The sequence below is a fragment of the Fundulus heteroclitus genome, chromosome 7 (assembly GCF_011125445.2).
Source record: "Fundulus heteroclitus isolate FHET01 chromosome 7, MU-UCD_Fhet_4.1, whole genome shotgun sequence".
Taxonomy (NCBI): Eukaryota; Metazoa; Chordata; class Actinopteri; order Cyprinodontiformes; family Fundulidae; genus Fundulus; species Fundulus heteroclitus.
In genome coordinates, this window is record NC_046367.1 from 13,274,669 (window position 1) to 13,290,467 (window position 15,799).

The 15,799-nt window shown below is 41.7% G+C and overlaps 1 protein-coding gene across 3 annotated transcripts in view; it reads left to right on the top strand.

Moving 5' to 3' along the window:
- Positions 1-10,505: 10,505 nt before the first annotated feature.
- Positions 10,506-15,799, top strand: part of LOC105938368 (radixin) — a 54,787-nt gene continuing 49,493 nt past the window's right edge. Inside the window, exon 1 of one of the 3 annotated variants that reach the window (XM_012880076.3) lies at positions 10,506-10,853. The gene's annotated coding sequence lies outside the window, so the exon portion shown is untranslated. Of the gene's footprint in view, positions 10,854-10,931; positions 11,052-15,799 lie in introns of those variants that run through there. The other 2 variants (XM_036138956.1, XM_021307308.2) reach the window with 2 other exon arrangements.

Sequence of the window (15,799 nt, forward strand, 5' to 3'; positions counted from 1 at the left end):
TGTTAAAATCCATCATTATATCTATTTTTAATAAATCAAAGCAGACTTTAAATTCCAAAGGCTCAGCATTTGGAAAACAACAGGTTTTTGTCCTACATTGATTTCATTCATTGCTTATCTCTAGGAGTGTAGCAGTCATTTACTGGCCCCTATGTATAAACCATCTTAGTGGACTCCCATGTTCACTTGATCATTTTTCCTTTGTATAGGACAGTGTAGTAAGTGTGACCTTAGTTTAACCTCTAAATTGAGACATTGCCACCATTGTTCAGCCTCTTCCTTTCTCCCCTCCTTCTTATGTCCTTTCCTCATCCTTCTCACAGCAGTTTTCACCCCTTGTCTTCACTTCATCCTTCTAATCGTCTGTCTCTCTTTGTGCTACATCCTCAGTGCTATCATCTGGTGTGGTGAGGGACCTGCTGCAGCAACCCTGTCAGTAACTGAGGGCCGTGTGGTTCATTAAGTTAATCTTTACTAATAATTATATATTACTATGTTACAGTGGCACTGGAAGGGAGTATAAACAACTAGCAGCAACATTATTCATACCCCCAGTAGATTAAGGTTTCCTTTATCTTCCTTTAATGCCGTCGATGAACAAGAGTTTTCCTCTCCTCATGCATGCATGCTTCTAACAACGTGCAATAAAATCCAAGGCAGTCACAGGCCTCACTGCTGAACAACTTATAGATTAACACTGGAAACAAAAATCAATATTCAAATGTGTGAAAACGAGAAATAAAATGGAACCACCAGTTACACTGCAATGGATAAAGTGTAGTATCAAGCTCTAATTACACCTGCAGCAAGTCAAGTTACAACCCAGATCATTGGGGCAAAGTTTACGAGTTACCTCTTACATTGTGCAAAGAAACAAAGGACTGCATAAATGGGTAAGATTCCACACAACGGCATGAATCAGAAATGGCTGTGTGTGTGTGTGTGTGTGTGTGTGTGTGTGTGTGTGTGTGTGTGTGTGTGTGTGTGTGTGTGTGTGTGTGTGTGTGTGTGTGTGTGTGTGTGTGTGCAAGGCTGGAAGTAGCCCCCTGTAAATACACCCCTACCCTGGGAGATTTTAAGTTAAAATAATTTTTGATTTAACCGAGAAGTTTGATTCTGATCAGAGTTGGGACTGACATCTCTTAAAAGACAACAACAAAAAAAAAAAACAATAAAGGAGTATCAGTTAAAAAACATTATGCCAATAAAATGCTTTTATGTGTATTTTGTTTGTTGTTATGTGATAGACGGACATAAAATAGCAAAATTGTTTAAAAAAAATAACATAAACTCCAATTCATGAGCCTCCACTTCTGTTAAATTAAGCAAATTTCCTCTTTCTTATTTTCACCTGTTGGCTAAAAGAAGGAAGGCGGTGCTCTTAGGTTACCACGGAGTCCAACAAACAGCTGTGTTTACGTAATGGGCCAGTAGATGTCAGTGTTGCACAGCAGAAAATATTTAAACAGGCTCTTAGTTTTATTTTTCCCTTTTTTTAATCAAGAACATAACAATTACAGTTGAAAATGTTTCTGATGTGACTTTATTACATGTTCGTTAAGAGTAACATAGACATCTTGACAAATGATAGAACTACTGTAACTATATACATAAAGAATCAATGATTTCAGTAGCTGCGACAGACTGGCGACCTGTCCAGGGTGTACCCCGCCTCTCGCCCAGTGAACGCTGGAGATAGACACCAGCACCCCCCGCGACCCCATGAGGGAATAAACGGGTCAGAAAATGGATGGATGGATGGATGGATGGATGGATGGATGGATGGATGGATGGATAGATGGATGACTTCAGTAGCTCAGTGTATCACATTATACCGATTAATTACATGAATTTTTCAAGCCGTGATTCATTTTAATGATGATGATTTTTCTGCTTACAGCTAATGTAAACAGGAGATTTAAGATTAGAATATTTCATCACACCAATAAAAAGACATTTTTATATCAGAATGCATGCTTAATGAAAATTACATTATGTTTAATACCTGCTTCAAGGCTATGGTTTTCAAAAAGTACTTTTATTCTGACAAATGACCCTTACTTAAACTTAAAGTGTGTACTTATTGACCATGGCTGTATACACACCCTCGATTGTGTATTTAAATGTCTGTATGTATAGATGTGTCTAATTTCCTCATCATCTCCTTTTGCCTTTACAGGGATTCCCTTCTAAGAGTTCTAGCAACCTGAAGAGGTAATGGTCATGTCACTGTAACTGGATCATGTTGGTAAAAGGAAAGGACATCCTCTTTCATATGTAGGGATTCTATATCGGAAACCTAATAAAATGCTTAGCCGGTTCTAAAACCATCTAAACTTAATCTGAAGTGTGCAGGAACACAATGCCAGGTTCCATCTTATAATTATTTATCAAACAGACACTTATAGAGAATCCCACCAGCAGCGGTGTCACTGGATTGTACTGTAGAGATTATTGCATTCCCATTTAATGTACGTTGCTTCCTAAAAACTGCTGACGGAAAACACATGAATTGAAGAGAGAGGACGCGGCCTTGACAACATGAGAACAAGAACAGGAACCGTGTGTGGGAAGAATGTCAATAACATTAAGAGATATCGGGCATTTTCACACAGCGGGCAGGGAAGACCTCAACCAGTCCCAGCTGCTGGAGGACTCACGCCAGCACTTTCTCCTGTGTTTACTGACAGCTGCCATACTCCATGTGACCACCTGAAAGGGGAGGGTGACTACAGGATTGTCAACAATGAGAAGTTATTTCTTTTAAGTTTTGTTGTGGGAGAAAATGAATGCATGTTTGAGACGTTTAGGAGGGAAAAGTGTTACTTTGCTTTGTGAGAGCTTTCATGCTCCTTGAACGGTGTCTAAATTAGGAAAGATGTAAATGGGGTCTTTTAGTGTCAGAAGTTCAAAAAAGACCCAGAACCTACCACGGGGTTAAATGACTACACCCCTGCTGCCCTGACATCTGTGTGGTTATGAAATCCTTTCAACTATTGGTGCTGAAGCATTTGAGCGAGATCACAGGCCCCCTGCTGGACCCCCCGCCGATGCCTACCAGGCAAACAGGTCTGTAGATGAGCCAGTCAACCTGGGATCACGTTTCATCCCGCGCCACCTTGACCACCCATGGACGCAAGCCTGGATAATGTTTGTGGACTTCAGCTAGGCCTTCAATACCATCCGCCCAGTCATCCTTCACCAGAAGCTCACCGTACCAGCCCTCGGTCTTCTCATACTTAGCCATCAGCACTGACGGCGCACCAGGGGTGTGTTCTATCCCCACGCCTTACCTTTCTGTACACAAATGACTGCACATTAGTGCATCAGTCTGTGAAACACGTTTGCAGATGACATCATTGTCACTCATCTGATCCTAGAAATCGACGAACCCGCTATAGAATATGAAGATGTCTGGAGAACCTCCTCCACACTGCCTCCCCTCACACAGCAAAAATGGAACTAAAAATGAGTAAAATCTTCTTAAAATGAGTGTATCTGTCCTTGATTTGAGTGGGTAAATAAGATTATCTGCCAATGGAACAAGATTTTTGCACTTAAAATAGGAACAATCCATCTCCATCATCTTATTTCAAGTGCAGGATATCTAATTATCTTATTTTAGGGGTCAAAATACTCATTCCATTGGCAGATAATCTTATTTACCTGCTCAAATCTAGGACAAAAACACACATTTTAAGAACATTTTACTAATTTTTAGGTCCTTTTTTGCAGTGCACCATCCTCAACAACACTGTCCTAACACATAGACACTGTTTGGAAGAAGGCCCAAGAGACACTGTACTTCCTGCAGCAACTCAAGAAGTACTACCTCCCACAGGGGTTGCGAGTCATCTTCTACACTGCCATCATTCAGTCTGTCCTATGTTCAACCGTCAAACAGGACTGGTCCAAACCGCGACAAACAATTAGGTCTGCAGAGACGATTGTCGGGGCTGATCTTCCCTCCATCCAGGACCTTCACAGGTCTAGGGTCAGGAGAAAAGGCTGCCAACATCTCTGCAGACCCCACACATCCTGAATATAAACTGTTTAGACTTCTGCCTTCAGGTTGGTGCTACAGAGCGCTAAAAACCTATCGCCACTGAGACAGTTTCTTCCCCCATGCTGTCAATCTGATGAACACAATAAACACCTTACCGTCTGATTAGTTGGCCTCAGTGCTGTGAAACTAAATAAGTACATTGCACTTTCACAACCTTCCCCTTTTTCTTTTCTCTACACAAAGGAAAAAAAATCCTGTTTTTATATTGCATACAAAATGTCTTTGCACTGTGAAAGGTGTAACCAGAGGCGAATTCCTTGATTGTACACACAATCATCGCCTGATAAGGCTGATCCTGAATCTCGTTTAGTCACATTACAACCATAAAAGTACATTTAATTAGCATTATGTATATCATAGTGATCAAGTATATCATCAATGATTAACAATAGTATTTTCATATATTGATATAGATATGTAGAACATCAAAAAGTGGACTCTATGTGCTCAGAATATGACCAATTAGTTGGATTGGATTTTAGTTAGCTACATCAGAGTAAAGGGGGCCATATACAAATGCACAGCACACTCTTCACAAATATTAACTAGTTTCTGTCGGTCTATCATATAAAATATAAAAATATCTATATTAAATATCAAATAAATAAAATAAAATCCCAAAGGAATACATTGATGTTTGTGGTTTTAATGGGGAAAAAGGGCAGAAGTTCAATAGACTTGAATTTGTATGCCACACTGCGTGTTCCATTTCTCCGCTTACCGGTATGTCTATTTAAGTTTGAGATATTGAAATAGATCAGAGACGTAAACAGATGAATCACTCTCCCACAAAAGTTTTTTTTTTAATTATTGTAAGCTGTTGTCTAAACTCAGTTATCAGCATTAGTTTCTTGTTGTACATTAGAGGTGCATTATCATAGATTCCTTTGAACAAATGTTTGTTTCTTTTTTTTAAGAAAAGCTCTAGCCACATTTTTTAGACCCTCACTATCATATGTGCATTCTGTTCGTTATCATGAGTTCAGGTCCAGGCAAGCTGCATGCTGGTGACTCACAAACCAAAGATGAGACGTTCCTCATCATGAATACATAGGCTCTTTTTCACAACAAGGCTATCTTCAAAAGCCCTCATTAACAGGCGGTAATGAATGGTGGGCTTTTTCAGGAGGAGCATATGGATGAGCCATGCCTGCTGAGGTGAGGAGAGAACGGGAGAAATAAAATGCTCATTATTATTAGCCTACTGTTGTGTTTTTGTGCGGCAAAATGTCACACTGACATCACTGCAACTCTGGAGGGAATTTGCATTTGATATATCAAATACTTAGAATACAAAGTGATAGATAGTATTTGTCAGAGGTGTGGATTTCAGTCATGTAACTTAGAATCGAGCCAGAAAAGAGGCAGATGTTGAATGACTTTAAACTCAGCCTGATGAGATAATAAAAGACTTCACTATGACTTGATTCCTCTGACCTGAAAACCAAATGGTGTTACAAAGGAAAAGCATCAGGCGTGCCTACCAAAGCAATACGTGCCCCTGCCATTGGCCAATATTTCATCCCTCTCTGGATCCTGCAAATATGGCAAGGAGAGGCCCTGTCATCCAGCAAGGAAGTCTGCACAGACTTCTAAAATTTTACAAAAAAGCTGCTTAAAGCATAACCCCAACAATGGGTAGGCTGCCAGGCGGCATACCTCTGCACCATAATGTTCAGGCCCCTTCAGTAAGATTTTGAATCCAGGCAGAAGAAAGTTTCCCAGACAGATTCTTAATAGCAACTCTGGAACCAGTGATGGAAAGCTAGTACGGGTTGCCAGATGTGCCATAAATTTGTGGGCAATTTGTTGGGTGATGGACTCTGCACAAAATACTCTAAGGTAGAGAGCAACCATGATGTCTTCCCTAAAGTATCACAGAAGTATTTTTGTTGAAATAACAACAAAAAACAAAACAATACCAATTAATAAATAAAACAAAACAAAGCAAAAAGTATACATTTTAATGCCCACACTACTTACCCTTACATTACAGTAAGTGTTTATGATCAAGGTTTCATTAAAATGTCACAAATATGAGGCTTGCAATGCTTCCATGTTATAGTTAGGTTTAACTATAATGCTAAACTAAAATGCTAAAAACATTTGTATTTATTCATTTATTTTTGTTTTACACATGCAACGTGGGAATTAAATGAAAAATTATTTTATTCTGATGATCAGATGCATTTTCTCAAGTGTCAAATATACCTTTATTGCAAAGATTAAAAAGAAAAAAAGAAAAAAATTGAATAGATCCTCTGAAACGTTTTGTTACTCAAAGAGACTTCCTCAGTCTAATGAGTTAAAGGTGAACTCAGCCCTATATACAGTGTCTTTGCATAGCGGATCAACAACTTTAATGGTGACAATCAAAATTGGTTGTTCATATGCAAAAGAGGACCATCAAGCTACCAACTAATTGTTCTGTGCTCTGATGGTTGCTTATTGTTCCCAGGGGGCTGAGTCATACTTGCAATAACACTATTGTAAAATGGGGGACCATTGAACCCAGAGGCCTCCACTCCTGTTTAAAGTCAAGCAAAAATAAACATCTAAAACATAACGTCCCGTTGGCTTTCAAAGGCCAAAACACATCAAGGGAAATACTATTTAACCCCAAAGACCCGGTCCCCTGGCACCGAGTGTGTATGCTGTTGAGTGCCAGGAGGACGGTGAACAGTTCTGCATTGAGGAAACAAAGCAGCCACTGGCCAAATGGATGGACCAGGACAGATGAGCAACATCCTCAGGCCAAGATTCTGTTATTTCCACTCATCTGCAGAGCGGTGGTCACTTTTTGGAAGGAAGATGTTCTCATCCTGGATAGAGAAGAGTGTTGGATCGAAAAGGGAGAAAAGAAAGACATTTCTGTGAAGAGAAACCACCGTCACTAAACAGGTGGTGCCCTCAGGGTCCAATTGCCCGTCTTACATTGCTGTTACTGTGAGCATGACTCAGTCCCCTGGGAACAATTACCCCGTTTACACTACCCTTTTTTAACCGTGCCGAGACCAGTCCAAGCTCAGCAACTGAGATAACGTTCAAGTGTAAATGGAGCGCAAACTGAGCTGGATTTTGCCAGACACAACCGGACCCGCTAAATCTAGATCAGTTCGATGGGTGGGCTCGGCCTGGTTTATCAGTGGCTCGGTTCTCTGATAACAAAGAGTGCATGAGCAGACCGCCTCATCTCCTTACAGTCAGCTGACTAGTTTTGTGGTTTCTAACATTCATAAAAATACTAGCTTCCTTACCGTGCCACACGGTTTCCAGTGATGATTCTGCTTATCAGTGTGATGAACCTCAGCGTCTGTCGTTGTTTCCTGCGTCTGTAAGCCCTGATTAGACGTTCGTTTGTCTTATCCACGTCCCAAAAGCCGACTCCGTCAAGTAAATTCACCATAGGTTGCCGTCTTCGCCTTAGTCTCCGCAAAAAGCAATTATAACCAAGCATAACTTCCTGAATGTTACAGGCGCCGCCATTTTTGTTTGCTTGATTTCCTCCTTCAATCCTAGAGAGCAGTAGTACCGCAGATTGTCACTAGGAGGAGAGGAACCGTGATAGCGTGGTGTGTAAATGGTTGTCAGAACCAAGCTCGGCCTGGTTAACTGATCCAAGCTCGTACCGAGCTCGGCCTGGATCGGTTTAACAAGGGTAGTGTAAATGGGGCTAATAAGTGGCAACCAGTCATTAGCAAGCTCTAATGATTGGTCGTTAGACTGATGGTCCTCTTTTGCAAGGGAGGAACCAGTTTGGATTGTCACACCTAAACGTGACACAAAAGCTGAGTTTACCTACAACTCCACAGACTGAAGAAGTCTCTCAGAGAAGAGTTGGAACGTTTTAAAAAACAAGAGCCTGTCTGGATGACCTATCCAACTTCTTTATTTTTCTACCTGGATTATTGAGATGCAACAGGACATTCCTTTCAGTTAAAGTTAGATTTATCCATTTCCAGCGAGTTTGTAGCAAATTTCCATAATCCTCAGATCTAACACAATACAAAAACGTTACAGATAATTCTATTTGCTTGCCCAGACTGCAACGTGATCAGAAAGAGATACATTTGAGTTCGGAAGACACGTTGAGTTAAAAACTAAAGATGAAAGGAGACAAGATCCAGTGTCCTATTAACATTTAAACTTAAACAAAGAATTATGAATCAATGCTAATAAAAGAGCCTGGTGTATGTTTGATGTTAGTTTGAACACTGAGTTTTCTCTTGTGCCCTGTAATAGAATAAAAGGAGCCTGGAAAGTCACAGGTCCCAATTTCAGCCTTGTCCACAAACAAAGTCAGTGCTCCAAGCTTGCAGATAACATAAATTATTTGTATTAATGATTTGAGTTGTTTTAATAATCTGACGTCGCTCAATCAATATTCTAAAAGTAGATATGGAGCTATGCGAAAATTCAAACTGAAGAAACTCTATTGCCTACCTCCATCAATCAAAGACTCATCCGCCTCTGACGCAAGCCAATCAGCTTTGAACTGCTCCTCCTCGAAGCCAATCAGCATCCTGGGTTCATCTTAAAAGAACTCCACATCCTCATCTCGGCCTTCTCCTCAGCGAGCAAGCGGTGGCTGCGCCGTGTCCGGTTTGGACTCTGTTGACCGGTTTCAACCCACCTCCATCCCCTTCTCCACCATCGTAGCAATCTTCGCCTGGCTTTCCTACGGTCCTCCTTCAACCTCGTCCCTATCAGAGTGTAATTCCTCCTGGACTCTCATGGAATTCCTAGTCACTCCTTAAAACGGTCCGGCAGGAGACCTCCATGTTGAGCCTGGTTCTGCCAGAGGTTTCTTCCCAAAGGGGAGTTCTTCCTCTCCACAGTTGCTTCAAGCTTGCTCATCATGGACAGTTTGTGCAAACCTGTGTTTATCAAGTTGGACATCTAGCTCAAATAGATCATCATATGGACTGAACAAACTTATTCTATCTCCACTCCACCACCAGTTTCAGACCTGGGGGGAAATATCCCTATTCTCATACGCCTGCTTATGCATATTGAAGTATAATTCAGCGTGAATTTTTCCTGCCGAGGTCTGAGCGCCAAACTCTTAAAATATTGTATCAATAAAATTCTTCTAATTGCCTTTTCTTTCTGTGTGAGTTTTTCAGATTGAATTGTTCTGCTGCAGTTGGTTAACATGAACATAATTTGTGTTTTGTAAAGAAAGATGGTTATTTATTTTTAAATGTTCAGATCAGATTGTTCATTACTTTCTAAATGTACTGGATGGGATTGTTTTCATTAATATTTATTGTAAAAAGCAACATCAGCACAGCTTTTCAAGCGATTTTGAAGTTCACATTCTGATGCTAGCTGTGGCAGTGGGTAAAGCACATTAGAAATATTGAAAATTTTTCATGGATATTATTAATCTGAATAAATTACATATTTTGTCAAAAGACTTACGACGTGAAATTAAAAGTTTAAGTCTTTGCCTTGACTCAAGATTTGCATGCCTTGGCCCTGGACTGGACGTCTTTTATGCCTTTACTCTCGACGTGACTCAAGAGTTGGGTGGAAAGACTTTGAAACTCACTTTTGACTTGGAGAACAATGACTCTGGTATTTGTTTCACAGATGTTTTGAAACATTTTTCTGCTCGTGATCTCCAATGTGTTTTTGACCTTTAAATTCAATTTAGATCTCTAAAGTAATTTTACTCTACCTTGGTTTATGGATATGAATAAAGCATGCCCTGGTTCTTTGTGTGGTAGTTTAGTGTTAGCAACTTTCCACACTCACAGTCACTTTCACTTTCCTTATACTTCCCAATTATGCACCACTTTGTGTTGGTTATGTAATCATCGTTCAGAACCCTGGCATTGATGTCTGTGATGTTGCAAAGCACTTGTTCATGTTACTGTAACCTCGCTCACTGTAAACGTAATTTATGTATGAACATACTCAAACGTTGTTGTTTTTTTTGCCACACTCTTAATTTTTACAGCTGCATTTTAAAACAATGTCCGGCTTTTTGTGTGTGGTCTCTTCTCCGTCTTGTAACTCAGCTTTTTATTTCACAACTCTTCACGGCAGAGCTGATGTTTTGCTTATGTGTGTCATTCTCTTGTGAAATTTGCTGGAATCTAGGCTAATTGTGGTTTACTTTTATACCACCCAGGATATGATCACTAATGTGAGCGGTGTATGCTCCGGTTACAGAGCTATTAACTGCACCCCCTGTAAACTGCAGGTCTAATTCCAATCAAGTAAAGACACCCACCCATAGGACCATTTTTTTCAGTTTTACATAATAACATGCCTACTTGTGTGGGGGTAATCTTTAAATGTTTCCTAAAGTAGCAGGGTGAACCTCTCCAACACATTTACCAGAAGGGGCAGTAAGGTTTGAAGCCTCTCCTTATTGGGTATGAGAAAGTTTGGAGCCCCTGGTTCACACCCCACACAGCCAGCAGCTCTGCAGTTTGAGCCACCGGCTGAAGGGAGGGGGGTGTGAATCTGCAAGACTCAGCTCACCACGCCTCAGCAGCACGGTGAGTCCGTCAGCCATATTGACTACCTCCTCTGCTGCCGTGCAAGCGGGCAGAGGAACTACACTTGGCCGGGAAGCCTGCGCGTTGTCACTGCTGTGCGCTCCGAAGCGCGCTCCGCGTCCGGTAAGCAGCGCATCGGGGTCGCACGGGAAGGTGAGGCGCTCTATTTTTACCCGCCGTGGATATATAAAGCAGCGCTGCCAGAGCCCGGAGGAGGAGGAGGAGGAGGAGGTGACGGCACGGCACATCCCCAGAGGAGCCGGCTGGCGTTAGAGGTGAGTTTGATCGTCTCCATCTGCGGTGCGCCGCCTCACCTTTAAGCCGGATTTATTGGCCCGTCTGAGCTCGGAGGTGCTTTAAACTCGGGACCGCCGACAAGTTGTCTAAGCAGCAAGCCGCCGCCTGAAACGAGACAGCCGAGCGGCGTTTGGCATCGCCTAGGTTATCCGACCGGCTTTCTAACGGGAGGACGGGTGAGTCGCTCGGACTCGGAAGCGAGCTCACGCCAGGCGGTGTCGCTTGTCTCTCCGGTGCCGAGTGTCGGTGAACGTTACGCAACAGGGTAGCCTTGGTAATAAGATGCTGGCGGCTCCTCGCTTACAGACGCTTCATCCACCCGGCAGGATTACAACACCGGTTCCTGTAGTCCTCTAAACCAGCTGGAGCTCTGAGATGTGAAGTGGTCGCTGTGAAATGTGGGATATAGGCTCGCTTCGGGAGAAGTTAGGATTCCGCTTTTTCTGCGCTTATTTATTTTTGCATCACCGGTCGAAGCAGAAATTTGCTTGCACCCCTTTTTTAAAAAAAACTTTAAAACTAGTGAAGATCGAGGCTGGCATACATGCAGTGTTTTTTTTTTTTTTAGTCACTATTTTTTTTTATTATTATCAGGCCTTATTGTTTACTGTCCGTCATGGAAACCCTATCCACGGACTAGTTAAGCCTTTGCACGTAAACCTGCGTCTGGAATCCGGTTCCAGCAGCGCTCCCAACACATGTCCATCTGCGGCAGCGGGACGCTCCGTCGGCGGCGCCAGAGAAGCGAGCGGCCGCTGATTGGCCCGCCTTCGCGCATGTGGAGCGTTTTATTGGTTGATGTCCACGTAGCAGGAGTCATTCTCCGGCTTTCTGTGCCGGCCCGCCCCCGCTGGGACCAAGTTACAACTCATTTGAGAAAGAGGCTCCGCGCATGATGACATGAGATAGGCTACCTTTGACGGCTGGTTTTGGATTTCTATCAGCTGCGCTATTTTTTTGTGCCTTGTTGAATAATCCTGGAGGTCAAGACCGGGGAAGAAGAATTGTTTCCCAGTTCTTTTTGCACGTCCATTATTTGTTAGTCCAGAAAAGGAGACACAAGTCTCCTTTCTCCACATTCCTATTTTCTGCAGGTAGGGTCCATATCTCCAAGGTCAGGCTCCTATTGGCTTACCCAGTGACGACTCCAGAGATGTTGTTTCTGCAGGTGCTAAGGGAGGAGGGAAGGGGGGCTAAGCATTTTATTGAGGTTTCTACGAAGGATAATTTGTTCTTATTTCTGAAGGCACAGATGCAAGCACAAGTGCACCCAGAGCTCTGACATCTGCAACACCAACTCTCCCTTACATAAACCAAAACATAAGAAGGCACGTACCTTTGCATGTGACACACCGTATACGTGAGCTAATAATGTCGCTGTAAATAGTTCTAGCGTTACCGATTGACCTAGCATCGCTTCACTCCACTCATAATGCTCTCCTCTCCCTGGACATTTTTGTTTGTTTCCGTGAGGTGGGCTGTGCTTATACGTCATGTCACGATTGTGGAATTACTTATGGCTCCTCAGTGCCAACGAGGGACATCTCGAGCAAATCTGTATGCTAAAGGAACTATGATAGGGAGCATACAGGCTCCTTTTCCTGCCTCCTTCCTTACTGACTGTACTTCCGCTTTGGCTAAAGAGCTTTTCGGACACAGCCTCGGATTCCTCTCAAGTCCTGAAGGCCGCGGTATCTGTTACCAAGACGTTAGCAACGGATCTGTGAGTGCTTAAGTGCTGCAGCTTTGGAGATGCTCTGACCCAGCTGTCTCCCACCCACTGACGCACACTGTTCATGACAGGGTGACATGTCAGGGTTTGATGTACTTCCTACGTGACAGAAACCGTGTCAAGAGTGGAGGGGTAATTGTAGAGTTTGTCTCAGTCTGGCTATGATAAACTTTCTGAGTTTAGTCTTGACTCACCTGCTGCCATTGCCTGCAACTTATCTTAGTGTTGGTTTCACTTTCAAACTGTGTGAAGGGTTGTCTCCGATATTAATAGAAATCTGTGGCGTTCGGCTGTGGAGTAGTTTAAACGTGGAGCTGAAGCAGTGTAGGATTCTGAAACAGTTTAGAATAAGGTATAAAGGAAAGATGCTTGATCAGCACAGGAGGAGGTCAGGGTTTGACATTTAACAGGGGAATATGGCTTTTCTGGTTGGCTAATAAGTTATTTATTTTTGCTATAATAATTCTGTTTCTTTATTTTGCAGCATAATTTTAAGAAGTTGTTTTGCATTTTGTTTGGACAGAGAAAGTATGGTTAATGGAAACTGACTGTGCAAAAAATGTTAAATGGGAGAAGGGGCAATGTTTACTTCTACTCATTCCCTTTCGGACAAGGAATTGCATCATAGCAGGCAGATGGGACATCTTGACGATTGTTTATCTGTGTTTATTTGAATTGCTATATGTCTCCCTGTCTTGTCATTTAATTTCTTCCAATGGGTCTGAAATAAGGTCAATCAATCAATCAGTCAATCAATCAGGGCCTCTCTCGCTCTAGTTTTTCAACATAAGATGATCAAATCTTTCATAGATTAGCTCTTTATATTTCTTATGAAGATACTGAAACTAGTATTTGGTATGTTCACTATCTGTTCCTATCAGCTACAAACTGAAAGGAAACTATTGGGAATAACAGGAATTAATGTGTTAGTCCAAACCATTTACTGGATTCTAAAAGTGAAGCCATGCATAAGTAATAGCTACACTCAGGTCCAAGCTGAACCAGGATGTTGCTCTTCACTGCAGTAATTAGCTAACTGAATAAAGTTAGAACCCTGAAAGGGTTTATTCTGTACAATGTATACCACTTCTAATGATTGATATCATAGTTATCATGAACGAGCTTATACATTTATCTTTACCTTTTGAAATAATTCTGTTTTTCTTTTCTCCAGTAGCTTTTTAAAGGTGCATGGTGCAAAGTTTGAAATTAAATATTATTTTTCTTTCTCATACATGCCCTTACAATTGCCTCTATAGGCTGGTTTAATCAGTTCAGGAGCAAGGGATTCGGGATAAATCCTCCTGGCGCGCGCTTGGGTGTGATGCTCTGCACGCTCTCGTTCAACTGGTTACTCTGTTGAATTTCCACCATAACTGATGCATTAGCAAGAGAACACGGGCTAACTTAATTTTTTTTTTTTTTTTTTAGCTGCCTTACCTTAGAAGACATTATGTCTCTAAACAAATGACCTCTGTAGTCGCAGCGGCAGAAGCCTTTTCTCTTTTTCCATGTACGTGCACAACACTGGTGTCATTTCAGTTTGTCGCCAGAGGGGGCAGACTTCTGCAAAAATCCTGGAATTTGCGCTATGCTCCTTTTTTAATTTTTGTGATTAAAACATGTAAATGTAAATTCAGAGAGCTACTGACTGACACCAAAAGATTAAAATCAAAGAGATTACATTGTGACTCTTGCCCCCAGTGTTTAAGTTTGGCCTTTTTTTGAGATCATACCCTGTATAGGCCATTTGTGCTGCTGAACAAACGCTGAGCTCCAGTCCCACTCTAAGGAAAGAGTGGGATCTTCAGTGGCACAACTAAAGACACCAGGCAAGATGGTGAGCAAAGCTTCCTGCTGTTACAACAGCTGTTAGATGTTGATTGTGGGGAAGTCTAAATAGATTTTGAAGCCCAAGAGAAATTTAAAAATTTCCCCCCTATATAGACACAGTTTGATAACATTGATAGCTTTAATTTTAGTGTCCCTAACATTCAGTTTAATAGTTTTGTCCTCATTTATGCAACGTAGAAAGTGACGTACAACCACAGGGTGGTTCCATATTCTCACAGTCTACCCTTGATTAATAATAATGTGGTTTTGATGGTATTTAATGACAGTGTAAAATATAAACATACAAAATTATCAAATAGCTTTTATTAAAAATAAAAATTTGAGCGTTGGTTGCATTGTTGCCTTGCAGCAAGAAGTCTGCATGTTCTCTCTGTGCATGTGTGGCTTCTCGCCGATGAAGTGGTGCCTCTCAAAATATTTCAAAATTAAAGACTTCATCTTTTTTACAGGCAAGTTTCCTTTCCAGCTGGCAGTATGTAGCAACAGGTGGGGGAAGGGGAGCACTGGCCTAGACGAGATAGAACCTGAGACGATTCTGGACCGTAGTGCTTTTGCTGGGCGATCATTTAAAGAATTAAACTTCAGGAACTGTATGACTAAAAATTACTGTAGTATTGAAACTAGAGATCGACCAATATAATTTTTTTAAGGCCTATGCCGTTACCGATTATTTTGACATAAATCTAACCAATACCTGATATGTGCTGCCACTTATGTTTTTATTTATTTTTTATTTTTTTGGGGGGGAGTGGGGCAATTCTTGAAGCCAGTTTTGCTTTTTCATATAAAAATGACACAATTATAACAAATGTTACACAAGTCTCAAAACTTGACTTTAGTTTGAAAGGTACACCAAAAAATAAAAAAATCACGACTCTCACGGCAGCGCTTTGCTCGCACTTGATGAGCGTGTCACAGCGAGAAAAGAGCTTCTTTAGTTCATCGGGGAGATAGAGGAGAAAAAACATGGACTACACTGATGCAGTGTGTGGACATTATTGTATGTAGAGTTAGATGCTGTGCGCGTAGTGAGTTGTAATTTTTCTCATGGACATACTGTACATGATCCTCCATGGGAACCAACACATGCACAGCGGTGGCACCTCAAAAGCCGGAGATCAGATGTGGGTTTTTAGACACCAAAGTGGACACACACCGCTATTTCCTCCCGCTCACAGTGAAACCGAGACAGATTTTCAAAGGGCTGATACAGCTAAATTAGACAGTTAAAACTACAGTAAAATTTGAAAATGTACCCCTGTTGCTGTTTGCACTCAGTCTTACAACATTACCAGCCGCTCTCTGCCAGGGAGGGAGTGGCTATGTATGCTCTTCACA